The sequence below is a fragment of the Lissotriton vulgaris genome, chromosome 5 (assembly GCF_964263255.1).
Source record: "Lissotriton vulgaris chromosome 5, aLisVul1.2, whole genome shotgun sequence".
NCBI classification, from domain to species: Eukaryota; Metazoa; Chordata; class Amphibia; order Caudata; family Salamandridae; genus Lissotriton; species Lissotriton vulgaris.
This window is the reverse complement of record NC_141693.1, coordinates 1567099746-1567114333: the sequence shown is the minus strand read 5'-3', so window position 1 is coordinate 1567114333 and position 14588 is coordinate 1567099746. Positions and strand designations below refer to the sequence as shown.

The following is a 14588-nucleotide window of genomic DNA, read 5'->3' as shown; positions in this document are numbered from 1 at the left end:
ATACAATAACATTTAACTCAAAGAAATATCAAAAGAAGAGCATCATCATATTAAAGTTTCTAGTCAACATAAGAGTTGCACCATAGCAGCTTATGGTGCTTTCTGCTCAGATTGTGCCTCCAATCCCACATTGACTTTTTTAGTTCTTTGCAATTTTAAAAAACAATTCCTGCTCAAAGCTAGCTTTTCAAAACCATTCAACCTATTACATTTATTTCTCTAACCTGTGAATGTGGTCCATGTTCTCTTTTCCTCATTCCCATCATGATACTCCCTTTCCGGAAACCAAGTTCACTTCTTTATCCAGCCCACCCATCCAAGGTCACCAAATCTATGAAGCAATTCTGCTTTTTCTCACATTCTCTCCATGTACAAGATACCTTGTATCAATTGAATGGACAGCAGGAGAGGTGAATATTTATGGTTAGTGGGGGTGGGGTTTTGAAGATTAACCTCATTTGACTAAGAGCCGGGGTATCTGGGAGAAAAAGTATTTTAAGGGGGATGAAGTTCATATCTCCTTGGTGAAATTTCTAGAGCCTTATTTCATCCTTTCTGTGGATGCAGACTCAGTCGGAACAGACGTCCTAGTCCTCGCTCTGCCTTTCAAAGGAACTCTAAATATGCATGGCTTATTTGGCTTTGCCCGGCAGGGCTTGCCCGGCGGGGTGAGAATGGCGTTTGTCAGGCGTTCGTCAGGCGATCGGAAGGGGTGAGGCAATAGTTTATGGTTCAATGGTTTTCATGAGGTCTTCTTGATAAGATGAAAGATGGAAAGGGAAGCTTGTCAATAAGCAAACTTAAGACAAGGTGTGACTCCTAGAAAGAATGACTTAAAAACAACATACAGAAACACACATATAAAAAGGCCCTGATGAGGCTTGAACTCATGACCCCTGGTTTACAAGACCAGTGCTCTGCCACTGAGCTACAAGGCCGGTATGCCTGCAGTTTGTAAATCGCAACATGTATTCTTACTGCGGTATGAAGATATCTATGATTTTGAGACTCTGTATGGAAATGCAGTTGCATTTGAATGTCTACATGCGTGCACAAATCGAAGAGCATGCTTAAGACACTTTTCTTGAAAGTAGGAAAAACTCCATTTTGATTTGAGAACATAAGAGTATTCACATTTATGACCATACTGAAAGCTCTAGTGAGTATGTCCGCAATCAGTGACAGATAGAGAACTCACTTATTAGAAGTGATCTGTCTCTGTGGGGCAGACAAATGTAAACACTCATACACTTGAGACGGCTGAAACTTTAGGAGTAAGAAATGCTTTTTTATCAGTCTATCTATCCAAACTGGTTGGAAGGCCAGGAGTGAGGAATAGGCAATCCTCTGGACACTTCATGAAAGATCTAATTTCAATTAAGCACAAAATACTTCCCTTTATTTGACATAAATGCCATAATGGAATAGTCAGTTGGGCCCTTCTAGTGGATTATGGCAGTGTCTTGAAAGAGAGTGTAATTGTACTACAAGACATGCTCACCTTCAAAAGAGTGTCTGATGGCTTTCCGACGAAGGTGGGATTCGAACCCACGCGTGCAGAGCACAATGGATTAGCAGTCCATCGCCTTAACCACTCGGCCACCTCGTCTGCCTTAGGAGCCTATATTTCATTTTTGGTGAAATTCTAACTATGTGCTAATTAAAAATAAGCATAAGTTTATCCTAGACTGTGTCAGAACGGCAAATGTATGGGGTGTTCAATAGACAGAGCACACGATATAGCAGAATTATCAAATCTATTCCATTTGGACTGTATTTTTAATAGTCATGATAACATGCTAGCATGTGAGTCGATCTTGCACAGTGAATAATGGAGCAGTGCAGTATCTACTTGGTTAGCACTAGATGGCTCAAATGGGGAGAAATGAAAACAGTGAGCTCCAGTGGCGCAATCGGTTAGCGCGCGGTACTTATACAGCAGTACTTGCACTGAGCCATGCCGAGGTTGTGAGTTCGAGCCTCACCTGGAGCAGTTGATTGGTTTTCATAAACCATTTCACTAAAAGTAAAGATTAGACTCAGAATAAAGACGGCTCTTGCTATAGAGTCTTAACTTCTTTTCAGGATCTGCGTGTCCGACTCCTCCAGGTGCCAAATATCACATATCCTATGCGATGCTCCTTATAAACATTCAATGATGTACCATCTTGCATAGCATGCAAACACCACATCAGTGCATTTAAAAATACTTTTGTAGAATAATAAATATGATGAATACATTGTTGTCACGGGATAACCATAAACTGAGGAGCTGCAAACAGTGCTGTGTCAGCTACATACAATAAAATGTAACTCAAAGAAATATCAAAAGAAGAGCATCATCATATTAAAGTTTCTAGTCAACATAAGAGTTGCACCATAGCAGCTTATGGTGCTTTCTGCTCAGATTGTGCCTTCAATCCCACATTGACTTTTTTAGTTCTTTGCAATTTTAAAAAACAATTCCTGCTCAAAGCTAGCTTTTCAAAACCATTCAACCTATTACATTTATTTCTCTAACCTGTGAATGTGGTCCATGTTCTCTTTTCCTCATTCCCATCATGATACTCCCTTTCCGGAAACCAAGTTCACTTCTTTATCCAGCCCACCCATCCAAAGTCACCAAATCTATGAAGCAATTCTGCTTTTTCTCACATTCTCTCCATGTACAAGATACCTTGTATCAATTGAATGGACAGCAGGAGACGTGAATATTTATGGTTAGTGGGGGTGGGGTTTTGAAGATTAACCTCATTTGACTAAGAGCCGGGGTATCTGGGAGAAAAAGTATTTTAAGGGGGATGAAGTTCATATCTCCTTGGTGAAATTTCTAGAGCCTTATTTCATCCTTTCTGTGGATGCAGACTCAGTCGGAACAGACGTCCTAGTCCTCGCTCTGCCTTTCAAAGGAACTCTAAATATGCATGGCTTATTTGGCTTTGCCCGGCAGGGCTTGCCCGGCGGGGTGAGAATGGCGTTTGTCAGGCGTTCGTCAGGCGATCGGAAGGGGTGAGGCAATAGTTTATGGTTCAATGGTTTTCATGAAGTCTTCTTGATAAGATGAAAGATGGAAAGGGAAGCTTGTCAATAAGCAAACTTAAGACAAGGTGTGACTCCTAGAAAGAATGACTTGAAAACAACATACAGAAACACACATATAAAAAGGCCCTGATGAGGCTTGAATTCATGACCCCTGGTTTACAAGACCAGTGCTCTGCCACTGTGCTACAAGGCCAGTCTGCCTGCAGTTTGTAAATCGCAACATGTATTCTTACTGCGGTATGAAGATATCTATGATTTTGAGACTCTGTATGGAAATGCAGTTGCATTTGAATGTCTACATGCGTGCACAAATCGAAGAGCATGCTTAAGACACTTTTCTTGAAAGTAGGAAAAACTCCATTTTGATTTGAGAACATAAGAGTATTCACATTTATGACCATACTGAAAGCTCTAGTGAGTATGTCCGCAATCAGTGACAGATAGAGAACTCACTTATTAGAAGTGATCTGTCTCTGTGGGGCAGACAAATGTAAACACTCATACACTTGAGACGGCTGAAACTTTAGGAGTAAGAAATGCTTTCTTATCAGTCTATCTATCCAAACTGGTTGGAAGGCCAGGAGTGAGGAATATGCAATCCTCTGGACACTTCATGAAAGATCTAATTTCAATTAAGCACAAAATACTTCCCTTTATTTGACATAAATGCCATAATGGAATAGTCAGTTGGGCCCTTCTAGTGGATTATGGCAGTGTCTTGAAAGAGAGTGTAATTGTACTACAAGACATGCTCACCTTCAAAAGAGTGTCTGATGGCTTTCCGACGAAGGTGGGATTCGAACCCACGCGTGCAGAGCACAATGGATTAGCAGTCCATCGCCTTAACCACTCGGCCACCTCGTCTGCCTTAGGAGCTTATATTTCATTTTTGGTGAAATTCTAACTATGTGCTAATTAAAAATAAGCATAAGTTTATCCTAGACTGTTTCAGAACGGCAAATGTATGGGGTGTTCAATAGACAGAGCACACGATATAGCAGAATTATCAAATCTATTCCATTTGGACTGTATTTTTAATAGTCATGATAACATGCTAGCATGTGAGTCGATCTTGCACAGTGAATAATGGAGCAGTGCAGTATCTACTTGGTTAGCACTAGATGGCTCAAATGGGGAGAAATGAAAACAGTGATCTCCAGTGGCGCAATCGGTTAGCGCGCAGTACTTATACAGCAGTACTTGCACTGAGCCATGCCGAGGTTGTGAGTTCGAGCCTCACCTGGAGCAGTTGATTGGTTTTCATAAACCATTTCACTAAAAGTAAAGATTAGACTCAGAATAAAGACGGCTCTTGCTATAGAGTCTTAACTTCTTTTCAGGATCTGCGTGTCCGACTCCTCCAGGTGCCAAATATCACATATCCTATGCGATGCTCCTTATAAACATTCAATGATGTACCATCTTGCATAGCATGCAAACACCACATCAGTGCATTTAAAAATACTTTTGTAGAATAATAAATATGATGAATACATTGTTGTCACGGGATAACCATAAACTGAGGAGCTGCAAACAGTGCTGTGTCAGCTACATACAATAACATTTAACTCAAAGAAATATCAAAAGAAGAGCATCATCATATTAAAGTTTCTAGTCAACATAAGAGTTGCACCATAGCAGCTTATGGTGCTTTCTGCTCAGATTGTGCCTCCAATCCCACATTGACTTTTTTAGTTCTTTGCAATTTTAAAAAACAATTCCTGCTCAAAGCTAGCTTTTCAAAACCATTCAACCTATTACATTTATTTCTCTAACCTGTGAATGTGGTCCATGTTCTCTTTTCCTCATTCCCATCATGATACTCCCTTTCCGGAAACCAAGTTCACTTCTTTATCCAGCCCACCCATCCAAGGTCACCAAATCTATGAAGCAATTCTGCTTTTTCTCACATTCTCTCCATGTACAAGATACCTTGTATCAATTGAATGGACAGCAGGAGAGGTGAATATTTATGGTTAGTGGGGGTGGGGTTTTGAAGATTAACCTCATTTGACTAAGAGCCGGGGTATCTGGGAGAAAAAGTATTTTAAGGGGGATGAAGTTCATATCTCCTTGGTGAAATTTCTAGAGCCTTATTTCATCCTTTCTGTGGATGCAGACTCAGTCGGAACAGACGTCCTAGTCCTCGCTCTGCCTTTCAAAGGAACTCTAAATATGCATGGCTTATTTGGCTTTGCCCGGCAGGGCTTGCCCGGCGGGGTGAGAATGGCGTTTGTCAGGCGTTCGTCAGGCGATCGGAAGGGGTGAGGCAATAGTTTATGGTTCAATGGTTTTCATGAAGTCTTCTTGATAAGATGAAAGATGGAAAGGGAAGCTTGTCAATAAGCAAACTTAAGACAAGGTGTGACTCCTAGAAAGAATGACTTAAAAACAACATACAGAAACACACATATAAAAAGGCCCTGATGAGGCTTGAACTCATGACCCCTGGTTTACAAGACCAGTGCTCTGCCACTGAGCTACAAGGCCGGTCTGCCTGCAGTTTGTAAATCGCAACATGTATTCTTACTGCGGTATGAAGATATCTATGATTTTGAGACTCTGTATGGAAATGCAGTTGCATTTGAATGTCTACATGCGTGCACAAATCGAAGAGCATGCTTAAGACACTTTTCTTGAAAGTAGGAAAAACTCCATTTTGATTTGAGAACATAAGAGTATTCACATTTATGACCATACTGAAAGCTCTAGTGAGTATGTCCGCAATCAGTGACAGATAGAGAACTCACTTATTAGAAGTGATCTGTCTCTGTGGGGCAGACAAATGTAAACACTCATACACTTGAGACGGCTGCAACTTTAGGAGTAAGAAATGCTTTTTTATCAGTCTATCTATCCAAACTGGTTGGAAGGCCAGGAGTGAGGAATAGGCAATCCTCTGGACACTTCATGAAAGATCTAATTTCAATTAAGCACAAAATACTTCCCTTTATTTGACATAAATGCCATAATGGAATAGTCAGTTGGGCCCTTCTAGTGGATTATGGCAGTGTCTTGAAAGAGAGTGTAATTGTACTACAAGACATGCTCACCTTCAAAAGAGTGTCTGATGGCTTTCCGACGAAGGTGGGATTCGAACCCACGCGTGCAGAGCACAATGGATTAGCAGTCCATCGCCTTAACCACTCGGCCACCTCGTCTGCCTTAGGAGCCTATATTTCATTTTTGGTGAAATTCTAACTATGTGCTAATTAAAAATAAGCATAAGTTTATCCTAGACTGTGTCAGAACGGCAAATGTATGGGGTGTTCAATAGACAGAGCACACGATATAGCAGAATTATCAAATCTATTCCATTTGGACTGTATTTTTAATAGTCATGATAACATGCTAGCATGTGAGTCGATCTTGCACAGTGAATAATGGAGCAGTGCAGTATCTACTTGGTTAGCACTAGATGGCTCAAATGGGGAGAAATGAAAACAGTGAGCTCCAGTGGCGCAATCGGTTAGCGCGCGGTACTTATACAGCAGTACTTGCACTGAGCCATGCCGAGGTTGTGAGTTCGAGCCTCACCTGGAGCAGTTGATTGGTTTTCATAAACCATTTCACTAAAAGTAAAGATTAGACTCAGAATAAAGACGGCTCTTGCTATAGAGTCTTAACTTCTTTTCAGGATCTGCGTGTCCGACTCCTCCAGGTGCCAAATATCACATATCCTATGCGATGCTCCTTATAAACATTCAATGATGTACCATCTTGCATAGCATGCAAACAACACATCAGTGCATTTAAAAATACTTTTGTAGAATAATAAATATGATGAATACATTGTTGTCACGGGATAACCATAAACTGAGGAGCTGCAAACAGTGCTGTGTCAGCTACATACAATAAAATGTAACTCAAAGAAATATCAAAAGAAGAGCATCATCATATTAAAGTTTCTAGTCAACATAAGAGTTGCACCATAGCAGCTTATGGTGCTTTCTGCTCAGATTGTGCCTTCAATCCCACATTGACTTTTTTAGTTCTTTGCAATTTTAAAAAACAATTCCTGCTCAAAGCTAGCTTTTCAAAACCATTCAACCTATTACATTTATTTCTCTAACCTGTGAATGTGGTCCATGTTCTCTTTTCCTCATTCCCATCATGATACTCCCTTTCCGGAAACCAAGTTCACTTCTTTATCCAGCCCACCCATCCAAAGTCACCAAATCTATGAAGCAATTCTGCTTTTTCTCACATTCTCTCCATGTACAAGATACCTTGTATCAATTGAATGGACAGCAGGAGACGTGAATATTTATGGTTAGTGGGGGTGGGGTTTTGAAGATTAACCTCATTTGACTAAGAGCCGGGGTATCTGGGAGAAAAAGTATTTTAAGGGGGATGAAGTTCATATCTCCTTGGTGAAATTTCTAGAGCCTTATTTCATCCTTTCTGTGGATGCAGACTCAGTCGGAACAGACGTCCTAGTCCTCGCTCTGCCTTTCAAAGGAACTCTAAATATGCATGGCTTATTTGGCTTTGCCCGGCAGGGCTTGCCCGGCGGGGTGAGAATGGCGTTTGTCAGGCGTTCGTCAGGCGATCGGAAGGGGTGAGGCAATAGTTTATGGTTCAATGGTTTTCATGAAGTCTTCTTGATAAGATGAAAGATGGAAAGGGAAGCTTGTCAATAAGCAAACTTAAGACAAGGTGTGACTCCTAGAAAGAATGACTTGAAAACAACATACAGAAACACACATATAAAAAGGCCCTGATGAGGCTTGAATTCATGACCCCTGGTTTACAAGACCAGTGCTCTGCCACTGTGCTACAAGGCCAGTCTGCCTGCAGTTTGTAAATCGCAACATGTATTCTTACTGCGGTATGAAGATATCTATGATTTTGAGACTCTGTATGGAAATGCAGTTGCATTTGAATGTCTACATGCGTGCACAAATCGAAGAGCATGCTTAAGACACTTTTCTTGAAAGTAGGAAAAACTCCATTTTGATTTGAGAACATAAGAGTATTCACATTTATGACCATACTGAAAGCTCTAGTGAGTATGTCCGCAATCAGTGACAGATAGAGAACTCACTTATTAGAAGTGATCTGTCTCTGTGGGGCAGACAAATGTAAACACTCATACACTTGAGACGGCTGAAACTTTAGGAGTAAGAAATGCTTTCTTATCAGTCTATCTATCCAAACTGGTTGGAAGGCCAGGAGTGAGGAATAGGCAATCCTCTGGACACTTCATGAAAGATCTAATTTCAATTAAGCACAAAATACTTCCCTTTATTTGACATAAATGCCATAATGGAATAGTCAGTTGGGCCCTTCTAGTGGATTATGGCAGTGTCTTGAAAGAGAGTGTAATTGTACTACAAGACATGCTCACCTTCAAAAGAGTGTCTGATGGCTTTCCGACGAAGGTGGGATTCGAACCCACGCGTGCAGAGCACAATGGATTAGCAGTCCATTGCCTTAACCACTCGGCCACCTCGTCTGCCTTAGGAGCCTATATTTCATTTTTGGTGAAATTCTAACTATGTGCTAATTAAAAATAAGCATAAGTTTATCCTAGACTGTGTCAGAACGGCAAATGTATGGGGTGTTCAATAGACAGAGCACACGATATAGCAGAATTATCAAATCTATTCCATTTGGACTGTATTTTTAATAGTCATGATAACATGCTAGCATGTGAGTCGATCTTGCACAGTGAATAATGGAGCAGTGCAGTATCTACTTGGTTAGCACTAGATGGCTCAAATGGGGAGAAATGAAAACAGTGAGCTCCAGTGGCGCAATCGGTTAGTGCGCGGTACTTATACAGCAGTACTTGCACTGAGCCATGCCGAGGTTGTGAGTTCGAGCCTCACCTGGAGCAGTTGATTGGTTTTCATAAACCATTTCACTAAAAGTAAAGATTAGACTCAGAATAAAGACGGCTCTTGCTATAGAGTCTTAACTTCTTTTCAGGATCTGCGTGTCCGACTCCTCCAGGTGCCAAATATCACATATCCTATGCGATGCTCCTTAAAACATTCAATGATGTACCATCTTGCATAGCATGCAAACACCACATCAGTGCATTTAAAAATACTTTTGTAGAATAATAAATATGATGAATACATTGTTGTCACGGGATAACCATAAACTGAGGAGCTGCAAACAGTGCTGTGTCAGCTACATACAATAAAATGTAACTCAAAGAAATATCAAAAGAAGAGCATCATCATATTAAAGTTTCTAGTCAACATAAGAGTTGCACCATAGCAGCTTATGGTGCTTTCTGCTCAGATTGTGCCTCCAATCCCACATTGACTTTTTTAGTTCTTTGCAATTTTAAAAAACAATTCCTGCTCAAAGCTAGCTTTTCAAAACCATTCAACCTATTACATTTATTTCTCTAACCTGTGAATGTGGTCCATGTTCTCTTTTCCTCATTCCCATCATGATACTCCCTTTCCGGAAACCAAGTTCACTTCTTTATCCAGCCCACCCATCCAAGGTCACCAAATCTATGAAGCAATTCTGCTTTTTCTCACATTCTCTCCATGTACAAGATACCTTGTATCAATTGAATGGACAGCAGGAGAGGTGAATATTTATGGTTAGTGGGGGTGGGGTTTTGAAGATTAACCTCATTTGACTAAGAGCCGGGGTATCTGGGAGAAAAAGTATTTTAAGGGGGATGAAGTTCATATCTCCTTGTTGAAATTTCTAGAGCCTTATTTCATCCTTTCTGTGGATGCAGACTCAGTCGGAACAGACGTCCTAGTCCTCGCTCTGCCTTTCAAAGGAACTTTAAATATGCATGGCTTATTTGGCTTTGCCCGGCAGGGCTTGCCCGGCGGGGTGAGAATGGCGTTTGTCAGGCGTTCGTCAGGCGATCGGAAGGGGTGAGGCAATAGTTTATGGTTCAATGGTTTTCATGAAGTCTTCTTGATAAGATGAAAGATGGAAAGGGAAGCTTGTCAATAAGCAAACTTAAGACAAGGTGTGACTCCTAGAAAGAATGACTTGAAAACAACATACAGAAACACACATATAAAAAGGCCCTGATGAGGCTTGAACTCTCATGACCCCTGGTTTACAAGACCAGTGCTCTGCCACTGAGCTACAAGGCCGGTCTGCCTGCAGTTTGTAAATCGCAACATGTATTCTTACTGCGGTATGAAGATATCTATGATTTTGAGACTCTGTATGGAAATGCAGTTGCATTTGAATGTCTACATGCGTGCACAAATCGAAGAGCATGCTTAAGACACTTTTCTTGAAAGTAGGAAAAACTCCATTTTGATTTGAGAACATAAGAGTATTCACATTTATGACCATACTGAAAGCTCTAGTGAGTATGTCCGCAATCAGTGACAGATAGAGAACTCACTTATTAGAAGTGATCTGTCTCTGTGGGGCAGACAAATGTAAACACTCATACACTTGAGACGGCTGAAACTTTAGGAGTAAGAAATGCTTTCTTATCAGTCTATCTATCCAAACTGGTTGGAAGGCCAGGAGTGAGGAATAGGCGATCCTCTGGACACTTCATGAAAGATCTAATTTCAATTAAGCACAAAATAATTCCCTTTATTTGACATAAATGCCATAATGGAATAGTCAGTTGGGCCCTTCTAGTGGATTATGGCAGTGTCTTGAAAGAGAGTGTAATTGTACTACAAGACATGCTCACCTTCAAAAGAGTGTCTGATGGCTTTCCGACGAAGGTGGGATTCGAACCCACGCGTGCAGAGCACAATGGATTAGCAGTCCATCGCCTTAACCACTCGGCCACCTCGTCTGCCTTAGGAGCCTATATTTCATTTTTGGTGAAATTCTAACTATGTGCTAATTAAAAATAAGCATAAGTTTATCCTAGACTGTTTCAGAACGGCAAATGTATGGGGTGTTCAATAGACAGAGCACACGATATAGCAGAATTATCAAATCTATTCCATTTGGACTGTATTTTTAATAGTCATGATAACATGCTAGCATGTGAGTCGATCTTGCACAGTGAATAATGGAGCAGTGCAGTATCTACTTGGTTAGCACTAGATGGCTCAAATGGGGAGAAATGAAAACAGTGATCTCCAGTGGCGCAATCGGTTAGCGCGCGGTACTTATACAGCAGTACTTGCACTGAGCCATGCCGAGGTTGTGAGTTCGAGCCTCACCTGGAGCAGTTGATTGGTTTTCATAAACCATTTCACTAAAAGTAAAGATTAGACTCAGAATAAAGACGGCTCTTGCTATAGAGTCTTAACTTCTTTTCAGGATCTGCGTGTCCGACTCCTCCAGGTGCCAAATATCACATATCCTATGCGATGCTCCTTATAAACATTCAATGATGTACCATCTTGCATAGCATGCAAACACCACATCAGTGCATTTAAAAATACTTTTGTAGAATAATAAATATGATGAATACATTGTTGTCACGGGATAACCATAAACTGAGGAGCTGCAAACAGTGCTGTGTCAGCTACATACAATAAAATTTAACTCAAAGAAATATCAAAAGAAGAGCATCATCATATTAAAGTTTCTAGTCAACATAAGAGTTGCACCATAGCAGCTTATGGTGCTTTCTGCTCAGATTGTGCCTCCAATCCCACATTGACTTTTTTAGTTCTTTGCAATTTTAAAAAACAATTCCTGCTCAAAGCTAGCTTTTCAAAACCATTCAACCTATTACATTTATTTCTCTAACCTGTGAATGTGGTCCATGTTCTCTTTTCCTCATTCCCATCATGATACTCCCTTTCCGGAAACCAAGTTCACTTCTTTATCCAGCCCACCCATCCAAGGTCACCAAATCTATGAAGCAATTCTGCTTTTTCTCACATTCTCTCCATGTACAAGATACCTTGTATCAATTGAATGGACAGCAGGAGAGGTGAATATTTATGGTTAGTGGGGGTGGGGTTTTGAAGATTAACCTCATTTGACTAAGAGCCGGGGTATCTGGGAGAAAAAGTATTTTAAGGGGGATGAAGTTCATATCTCCTTGGTGAAATTTCTAGAGCCTTATTTCATCCTTTCTGTGGATGCAGACTCAGTCGGAACAGACGTCCTAGTCCTCGCTCTGCCTTTCAAAGGAACTCTAAATATGCATGGCTTATTTGGCTTTGCCCGGCGGGGCTTGCCCGGCGGGGTGAGAATGGCGTTTGTCAGGCGTTCGTCAGGCGATCGGAAGGGGTGAGGCAATAGTTTATGGTTCAATGGTTTTCATGAAGTCTTCTTGATAAGATGAAAGATGGAAAGGGAAGCTTGTCAATAAGCAAACTTAAGACAAGGTGTGACTCCTAGAAAGAATGACTTAAAAACAACATACAGAAACACACATATAAAAAGGCCCTGATGAGGCTTGAACTCATGACCCCTGGTTTACAAGACCAGTGCTCTGCCACTGAGCTACAAGGCCGGTATGCCTGCAGTTTGTAAATCGCAACATGTATTCTTACTGCGGTATGAAGATATCTATGATTTTGAGACTCTGTATGCAAATGCAGTTGCATTTGAATGTCTACATGCGTGCACAAATCGAAGAGCATGCTTAAGACACTTTTCTTGAAAGTAGGAAAAACTCCATTTTGATTTGAGAACATAAGAGTATTCACATTTATGACCATACTGAAAGCTCTAGTGAGTATGTCCGCAATCAGTGACAGATAGAGAACTCACTTATTAGAAGTGATCTGTCTCTGTGGGGCAGACAAATGTAAACACTCATACACTTGAGACGGCTGAAACTTTAGGAGTAAGAAATGCTTTTTTATCAGTCTATCTATCCAAACTGGTTGGAAGGCCAGGAGTGAGGAATAGGCAATCCTCTGGACACTTCATGAAAGATCTAATTTCAATTAAGCACAAAATACTTCCCTTTATTTGACATAAATGCCATAATGGAATAGTCAGTTGGGCCCTTCTAGTGGATTATGGCAGTGTCTTGAAAGAGAGTGTAATTGTACTACAAGACATGCTCACCTTCAAAAGAGTGTCTGATGGCTTTCCGACGAAGGTGGGATTCGAACCCACGCGTGCAGAGCACAATGGATTAGCAGTCCATCGCCTTAACCACTCGGCCACCTCGTCTGCCTTAGGAGCCTATATTTCATTTTTGGTGAAATTCTAACTATGTGCTAATTAAAAATAAGCATAAGTTTATCCTAGACTGTGTCAGAACGGCAAATGTATGGGGTGTTCAATAGACAGAGCACACGATATAGCAGAATTATCAAATCTATTCCATTTGGACTGTATTTTTAATAGTCATGATAACATGCTAGCATGTGAGTCGATCTTGCACAGTGAATAATGGAGCAGTGCAGTATCTACTTGGTTAGCACTAGATGGCTCAAATGGGGAGAAATGAAAACAGTGAGCTCCAGTGGCGCAATCGGTTAGCGCGCGGTACTTATACAGCAGTACTTGCACTGAGCCATGCCGAGGTTGTGAGTTCGATCCTCACCTGGAGCAGTTGATTAGTTTCCATAAACCATTTCACTAAAAGTAAAGATTAGACTCAGAATAAAGACGGCTCTTGCTATAGAGTCTTAACTTCTTTTCAGGATCTGCGTGTCCGACTCCTCCAGGTGCCAAATATCACATATCCTATGCGATGCTCCTTATAAACATTCAATGATGTACCATCTTGCATAGCATGCAAACACCACATCAGTGCATTTAAAAATACTTTTGTAGAATAATAAATATGATGAATACATTGTTGTCACGGGATAACCATAAACTGAGGAGCTGCAAACAGTGCTGTGTCAGCTACATACAATAAAATGTAACTCAAAGAAATATCAAAAGAAGAGCATCATCATATTAAAGTTTCTAGTCAACATAAGAGTTGCACCATAGCAGCTTATGGTGCTTTCTGCTCAGATTGTGCCTTCAATCCCACATTGACTTTTTTAGTTCTTTGCAATTTTAAAAAACAATTCCTGCTCAAAGCTAGCTTTTCAAAACCATTCAACCTATTACATTTATTTCTCTAACCTGTGAATGTGGTCCATGTTCTCTTTTCCTCATTCCCATCATGATACTCCCTTTCCGGAAACCAAGTTCACTTCTTTATCCAGCCCACCCATCCAAAGTCACCAAATCTATGAAGCAATTCTGCTTTTTCTCACATTCTCTCCATGTACAAGATACCTTGTATCAATTGAATGGACAGCAGGAGAGGTGAATATTTATGGTTAGTGGGGGTGGGGTTTTGAAGATTAACCTCATTTGACTAAGAGCCGGGGTATCTGGGAGAAAAAGTATTTTAAGGGGGATGAAGTTCATATCTCCTTGGTGAAATTTCTAGAGCCTTATTTCATCCTTTCTGTGGATGCAGACTCAGTCGGAACAGACGTCCTAGTCCTCGCTCTGCCTTTCAAAGGAACTCTAAATATGCATGGCTTATTTGGCTTTGCCCGGCAGGGCTTGCCCGGCGGGGTGAGAATGGCGTTTGTCAGGCGTTCGTCAGGCGATCGGAAGGGGTGAGGCAATAGTTTATGGTTCAATGGTTTTCATGAAGTCTTCTTGATAAGATGAAAGATGGAAAGGGAAGCTTGTCAATAAGCAAACTTAAG

General features: G+C 40.9%; 16 non-coding genes across 16 annotated transcripts; 6 read left to right on the top strand and 10 right to left on the bottom strand.

Annotated features, from left to right (window-relative positions):
* Positions 1-866: 866 nt before the first annotated feature.
* On the bottom strand, positions 867-938 carry TRNAT-UGU (transfer RNA threonine (anticodon UGU)). The gene has a single exon. It is a non-coding gene; the product is annotated as a tRNA-Thr (tRNA).
* A 589-nt stretch (positions 939-1527) lies between these two features.
* On the bottom strand, positions 1528-1609 carry TRNAS-GCU (transfer RNA serine (anticodon GCU)). The gene has a single exon. It is a non-coding gene; the product is annotated as a tRNA-Ser (tRNA).
* Positions 1610-1898: 289 nt separating this feature from the next.
* TRNAI-UAU (transfer RNA isoleucine (anticodon UAU)) lies at positions 1899-1993 on the top strand. Its single transcript has 2 exons — positions 1899-1936; positions 1958-1993. It is a non-coding gene; the product is annotated as a tRNA-Ile (tRNA).
* Positions 1994-3824: 1831 nt separating this feature from the next.
* TRNAS-GCU (transfer RNA serine (anticodon GCU)) lies at positions 3825-3906 on the bottom strand. Its single transcript has one exon. It is a non-coding gene; the product is annotated as a tRNA-Ser (tRNA).
* Positions 3907-4195: 289 nt separating this feature from the next.
* TRNAI-UAU (transfer RNA isoleucine (anticodon UAU)) lies at positions 4196-4290 on the top strand. Its single transcript has 2 exons — positions 4196-4233; positions 4255-4290. It is a non-coding gene; the product is annotated as a tRNA-Ile (tRNA).
* A 1170-nt stretch (positions 4291-5460) lies between these two features.
* TRNAT-UGU (transfer RNA threonine (anticodon UGU)) lies at positions 5461-5532 on the bottom strand. Its single transcript has one exon. It is a non-coding gene; the product is annotated as a tRNA-Thr (tRNA).
* Positions 5533-6121: 589 nt separating this feature from the next.
* Positions 6122-6203, bottom strand: TRNAS-GCU (transfer RNA serine (anticodon GCU)). Its single transcript has one exon. It is a non-coding gene; the product is annotated as a tRNA-Ser (tRNA).
* Positions 6204-6492: 289 nt separating this feature from the next.
* On the top strand, positions 6493-6587 carry TRNAI-UAU (transfer RNA isoleucine (anticodon UAU)). Its single transcript has 2 exons — positions 6493-6530; positions 6552-6587. It is a non-coding gene; the product is annotated as a tRNA-Ile (tRNA).
* A 1831-nt stretch (positions 6588-8418) lies between these two features.
* TRNAS-GCU (transfer RNA serine (anticodon GCU)) lies at positions 8419-8500 on the bottom strand. The gene has a single exon. It is a non-coding gene; the product is annotated as a tRNA-Ser (tRNA).
* Positions 8501-8789: 289 nt separating this feature from the next.
* Positions 8790-8884, top strand: TRNAI-UAU (transfer RNA isoleucine (anticodon UAU)). The gene is made up of 2 exons: positions 8790-8827; positions 8849-8884. It is a non-coding gene; the product is annotated as a tRNA-Ile (tRNA).
* Positions 8885-10053: 1169 nt separating this feature from the next.
* Positions 10054-10127, bottom strand: TRNAT-UGU (transfer RNA threonine (anticodon UGU)). Its single transcript has one exon. It is a non-coding gene; the product is annotated as a tRNA-Thr (tRNA).
* A 589-nt stretch (positions 10128-10716) lies between these two features.
* TRNAS-GCU (transfer RNA serine (anticodon GCU)) lies at positions 10717-10798 on the bottom strand. The gene has a single exon. It is a non-coding gene; the product is annotated as a tRNA-Ser (tRNA).
* Positions 10799-11087: 289 nt separating this feature from the next.
* On the top strand, positions 11088-11182 carry TRNAI-UAU (transfer RNA isoleucine (anticodon UAU)). Its single transcript has 2 exons — positions 11088-11125; positions 11147-11182. It is a non-coding gene; the product is annotated as a tRNA-Ile (tRNA).
* A 1170-nt stretch (positions 11183-12352) lies between these two features.
* On the bottom strand, positions 12353-12424 carry TRNAT-UGU (transfer RNA threonine (anticodon UGU)). Its single transcript has one exon. It is a non-coding gene; the product is annotated as a tRNA-Thr (tRNA).
* Positions 12425-13013: 589 nt separating this feature from the next.
* Positions 13014-13095, bottom strand: TRNAS-GCU (transfer RNA serine (anticodon GCU)). The gene has a single exon. It is a non-coding gene; the product is annotated as a tRNA-Ser (tRNA).
* Positions 13096-13384: 289 nt separating this feature from the next.
* Positions 13385-13479, top strand: TRNAI-UAU (transfer RNA isoleucine (anticodon UAU)). The gene is made up of 2 exons: positions 13385-13422; positions 13444-13479. It is a non-coding gene; the product is annotated as a tRNA-Ile (tRNA).
* The last annotated feature ends 1109 nt before the right edge of the window (positions 13480-14588 follow it).